The 5,571-nt window shown below is 49.8% G+C and overlaps 1 long non-coding RNA gene across 1 annotated transcript in view; it reads right to left on the reverse strand.

Annotated features, from left to right (window-relative positions):
• The window catches only part of LOC109297810, a 47,366-nt gene extending 42,053 nt beyond the window's left edge, over positions 1-5,313 (reverse strand). The window contains exon 1 of the long non-coding RNA XR_002097426.1: positions 5,167-5,313. This is a non-coding gene — a long non-coding RNA (uncharacterized LOC109297810). The remainder of the gene's footprint in view (positions 1-5,166) is intronic.
• Between the last annotated feature and the right edge of the window lie 258 nt (positions 5,314-5,571).

The raw sequence follows: 5,571 nt of genomic DNA on the forward strand, positions 1-5,571 counted from the left end.
GACTGGCTGGTGCACAAAAGAAGCAACGGACAATAAGCTGAATATGAGTCAGCAGTGTGCCCTTTTTGCCAAGAAGGCTAATGGCACTGGGCTGCATTGGTAAGAGCATTGCCAGTAAGTCAAGGGAAGTGATTATTCCCCTCTATTTAGCACTGGTGAGGCCACATCTGGAGTACTGGGTTCAGTTTTGGGCCCCCCACTACAGAAAGGATGTGGACCATAGGTGGCAGAAGGCCAGGGCTAACAGGGCTTAGCCCCACCCTTCCCAACCCACCAAACAGAGGGCAGCTGCAGCAAGGGTGGAGAGAGGCTTGTACGCAGTGGTGAGGGAGGGAGTGGGGCTGCAGCAGGCTGCAGCAGGGGGAGGGGCAAGAACTGCACAGCCAGTGTGGGGCATAGGATGGAGCTGCGACTGGCTTATCTGGAGGGCATGGGGAGGGGGGAGGTTCCTGCTGCTACACACACCCTAGGAGGGCAAACTGACTCTTCCCAGGCAACCCTGCTCATCCACGTGATGGCCAGTCCTATTTTTTATTATTGTTTCTACCAGCGTACCATGAGGAGAGGTAAGGCTCATCAGTCGGTGGAACACTTTTTAAAGACTTGCATTAAACAAGTGCCTGATTCCTAGGCTTATTCTTAAGTGCTTGACCCAAATAGGAGGGTCAAAGGGCTTGGGCCTAAAAGCATCCAAATCCTTTGTGGTTCAATGGATAAAATATTCTAACACTGAAGCATCCTTTGTAAAGAAGTCTGATGGCAGAGGAGAGGCAAAGCCCACTCAACACTTTGCAACATAGGGTGGCTAAGGAAACATTCAGAGCTGCCTCCTAGTTGTCTGTGAACTTGATATTTACTCTTATACAACGCAGCAGGAAGGTGCTAAAACCAGTGTCCACAAATAGAATGCAACCAGTTTTAGAAAAAGCAAAACATCCTTTTTCTGTTTCTGTCTGCCTCTCTTCCTCCCTGCTATTTTATCTCTACTGCTCACTACAGGGTTAGGAATGAAAGGACAGAAGTCTGGGCCCCTGTTCCATAAACTAATCCACCATTATTATAACATAATATAACATAAAAAGCACCCTGTTCAAATTTGCTGATGACACTAAGATGTGGGGGGATGTGGGCACACTAGAAGGAAGCAACAGGCTACAACCAGACCTAGACAGGTTACAGGGGTGGGCGGATGAGAATAGGATGGGATTCAACACAGACAAGTGCAAGGTGATGCACCTGGGGAGGAAGAACCAGCACCATCCCTCCAGGCTGGGAAACTCCCTTCTCATCAGTGCAGAGGCAGAAAAGGATCTTGGAGTCATCGTTGATGGCAGGATGAACATGGGCCGGCAGTGTGGGGACATGGTCAGGAAGGCCAACCGCACCTTGTCATGCATCCACAGATGCATGGCAGTGGGTCGGACTAGATGATCTGCTCAGGTCCCTTCCAACCCTAGAAACTATGAAACTATGAAACTATAATCTAAAATTCTCATGAAAATAAAAATAATTTTCCAGGCCTCATCATTACACAGAGCAAATTACCCAAGTATAAAAGAATAAAGTCTGCCTGATCTCTGCAACATACCTGCCTCTTGCTGGATGTTAACTCTAAAACCCGTTGTTTGAAACAACAAACAACCCTAAGAGGGGCACTGCATGTGGAAGGGGAAAAGTGTAAGCCTTGCCTGCTTGCTCATACCCACTCACCCAGGCAAATTCATCCCATCTGGGGTAAGTATTAGGTTGTTCTCAGTTGTCACTCTTGCCCTTAGGATGGAAAGAAAGAGGGGAAGAAGGCCTCATTCCATTGTGCCTCTATCTCTGGAAGGAAAAGGACTCTTTTATTGGTGTTACTGCTGTTCTTGAGAGAAATGGGGCCTCATCCCTGCTCCAGGGGAAAGAATCATCCTTTCTGCTGCCCCTGCCTGTCCAGGCTGACATAAGTTCTTTAGGCATCTGTTAAATGATCTCCTCTGCTTAGAAAAGCACTACTGCTAAGAAATTATATATAACTGACAAAAAAATGGGGCTTCGGAAATATGCATGTAATATATGGGAAGAAGGAGCAAAACTAGTCCATGTACAAAGCTGAACTGCCCACAGTATGGCAGGAAGAGAGACTGACAGCCCCACAAAGCTTGGACTAGACAGCAGGTCATTTCCAGAAGGGACATTCTGAGTTTCCTAATTTTCCTGTTCAGAAAGGCTTTATTAACCTTGCACCAACAAAGCTAAGTAAAGACTTACAATTCAGCAGCCATTTTCAGCTGAAAAAAGGAACTGCATTCTGCCAAGAAGATAGTTTCATAATGCTTTAATAGTGCTTAGGGTCAGAAGAGATCTAAACAGATCATCAGGTCCAACCCCCTGCCCCAGGCAGGAATGGGTGCCGTTGTCATATCACCCAGGCCAAATATCTGTCCAGCCTCCTCTTGAAGACCCCCAAGGTAGGAGACAGCACCACCTCACTTGGGAGCCCATTCCAGAGCCTGGCAGCCCTAACTGTAAAGTAATGTCTCCTGATGTCCAGCCTGAACCCTCTCTCTAACAATTTGTGGCCGTTATTCCTAATAACCCTGGGTGGTGCCTGGGGGAACAGAACCTCCCCCAATTCTCGCTTGTCCCCCCTAGTGAGTTTGTAAATGGCCACCAGATACCTTCTCAGCCTTCTCTTGTGGAGGTTGAATAGGTTCAGGCCCTTTAGCCTCTCCTCGTATGGCCTGCCCTGCTGCCCCTTGACCATGCGAGCGGCCCTCCTCTGGACCCTGTCAGTTGTAGCCACATCCCTCTTGAAGTGCGGCACCCAGAACTGGATGCAGTACTCCAACTGTAGCCTGACCAATGCTGCATATAGGGGAAGGATCACCTCCCTGGACCTGCTTGTGATGCATCTGTAGATACACGACAAGGTGCGGTTAGCCTTACTGACAGCTTCCTCACATTGGCAACTAATATTCATCCTAGAGTCAACAATGACTCCAAGATCCCTTTCTGCCACCATGTTGACAAGAAGGGTGTTCCCCAGCCTATAGGTATGCTGCTGGTTCCTTTTTCCTAGATGCAGCGCCTTGCACTTATCTGCAGTGAATTCCATCCTATTCTCATCCACCCACCCCTGTAACCTGTCTAGATGTAGCTGAATTCTGTCCCTCCTCTCCAGCATGCCCACCTCATCAGCAAATTTGGACAGCATGCATTCCACACCCACATCCAGATCGCTGATAAAGATACTGAACAGTACAGGCCCCAGGACCGAGCCCTGGGGGACTCCGCTGCCCACATCCCTCCAGGTAAAAAAACGACCCATCTACCACCACTCTCCAGATGCGACCATCTAGCTAGTTTGCCACCCATCTGGTTGTGTAGGCATCAGTGCCACAGTCACCAAGTTTTTTGTAAGGGAATATGATGGGAAACCATGTCAAAGGCCTTCTTAAAGTCCGGGAAGATGACACCCTCATCCAAAGACTTTGTGACCTGATCATAAAAAGAAACTAGGTTAGTGAGGCAGGACCCGCCCTCAGTGAACCAGTGTTGGTTGCCCCTGAGCATTACTTCCCCGCTGGGCCCTTGCAGATGTGCTCTTTGACAATTTTCTCAAAGGCCTTCCCAAGGACCGAGGTAAGACTGACTGGTCTATAATTGCCAGGGTCCTCCTTTCTCCCCTTCTTGTAAGTGGGGACCCTTTTCCAATCCTCTGGTACCTGGCCAGTGCCCCATGAGTGCTCATAGAGTTGTGCCAGGGGCTCCGCTATGACCCCTGCCAATTTCCTCAGTGCCCTCGGGTGAAGAACATCTGGACCTACTGATTTAAACATGTCCAGGCCCTCCAAAAGTTCCCTAACTAGGTTGTCTCTGCCCTAGGCATGGCGATGCCTCCCCTGGGTATGTCTGCAATTCTAGTGGGGGAAATGTCCCAGTCCCTGTTCAGGAATATGGAGTTAAAGAATTCATAAAGAGGTCAGCTTTTTCGTTTGCTGCAATCATCAGATTGCCAAGTCTATCCAGTGGGGGCCCCACGTTACCTGGTGTCTTCTTACTGCCTATGTATTTGAAAAAGGACTTATTATCTTTAATTCTGGTCACCAGCCCTAGCTGTATCTCAGCCTTGGCCTTCCTAACAGCCTTCCTGCAGTCCCGAGCAATGGAGGTGTAATCCTCCTTGGTGATAGCCCCTTGCTTCCACTGTTTGTATGCCTCCTTTTTTGCCCTCAGACACACCTGGATGCCTTTGCTGAGCCATGTGGGCTTCTTAGTACTCCTGTCCCCCTTGGTGCACATCGGGACTGACTCCCTTTGAGCTCAGAGGATCATCTCCTTGAGGAACAACCACCCATCTTGGACTCCCATCTCATTGAAGCGCCAAGACTCCAATGCCTCTCCTACTAACCTTCTTAGTTTACAGAAGTCAGCTCTTCTGAAGTTGTGGACCTCTGCCTTGCTGCTTGCTTTCACCACCCACCACTGGATAGTAAATTCCAGCAGCCGATGATCACTCTCGCCCAGGTGGTCGAGTACTGCAGACCCCTCACCAGGTTGTCACCTGTGTCAAGGACCAAGTCCAGCAAGGCATTTCCCCCAGTGGGACTATGCACATCCTGGGTTAGGTGGAGGTTCTGTATCTTGGCTAGGAACCTATGTGAGCAGTCAGACCTGGCTGACTGCTCCTCCCAGCAGATGTCTGGGTAATTTAGGTCACTAATGACAAACATGTCCCTTGACTTTACGGCCTCTGTGAGCTGCAGGTCCAGCTCATCCCCCTGGTGAGGCCATGTTTAGTAGATGCCCACTATCAAGTCCCTTTCCCCATGACCCCCTTGCATTCTAACCCGGAGCACCTCAGTTTGCCCCTCCTCCAACCCCATCCTGATCACTGAGCACGTGTATTGCTCTTTGACGTATAGCGTTACACTGCCCCCTTTTCCCTGCTCTGTCTTGCCTGTACAGTCTGTATCCCTGGATGTCCACTGCCCAGTCATGGGTAGAATCTCACGAGGTTTCTGTGAGCTCCACTAGGTCTGGGTTTTTGCTAGCTAGCAGGAGGGCAAGTTCCTCCTGCTTATTTCCCATGCTTCGAGCATTTGTGCAAAGGCATTTGAGGCCCCCTGTAGGAGCCCGTGCTGCCCCCTTGTTCCTAAGTCTGCCCTGGCCCCTGTCACTTACCTGGGTACTACCTGTGCATGTTACTTGGCTTGACAGCTAAGTGTCCTCATGTTCCTCTGCATCCCCGTCCCCCGTTTAAAGCTCACCATACAAGATCAGCCAGCCTGGAATAAAAAACATGCTTACCTTTTGGGGAGAGATGAAGCCCATCCCACCCAAGCATGTCCTCCGTGCGGAAATGTGGATCATGGTCCAAGAACCCAAGGCCTGCCTGGTAACACCAGCTCCAAAGCTGCCGGTTGACCTTGCCAATGCATCTCATGGTGCCATCTGCATCTGCTCACTGGAAGGATAGAATTAAAAAACACCTGTGCCCCTGTCTCCTTGAGCTTTACCCCTAGAACCTTGTAGTCACTCAAGATGTGATCCGGGTTCCCCCTGGCCGCGTCATTCATTCCCACATGG

The sequence above is a fragment of the Gavialis gangeticus genome, unplaced genomic scaffold (assembly GCF_001723915.1).
Source record: "Gavialis gangeticus isolate Ggan-Ray unplaced genomic scaffold, GavGan_comp1, whole genome shotgun sequence".
NCBI lineage: Eukaryota > Metazoa > Chordata > Crocodylia > Gavialidae > Gavialis > Gavialis gangeticus.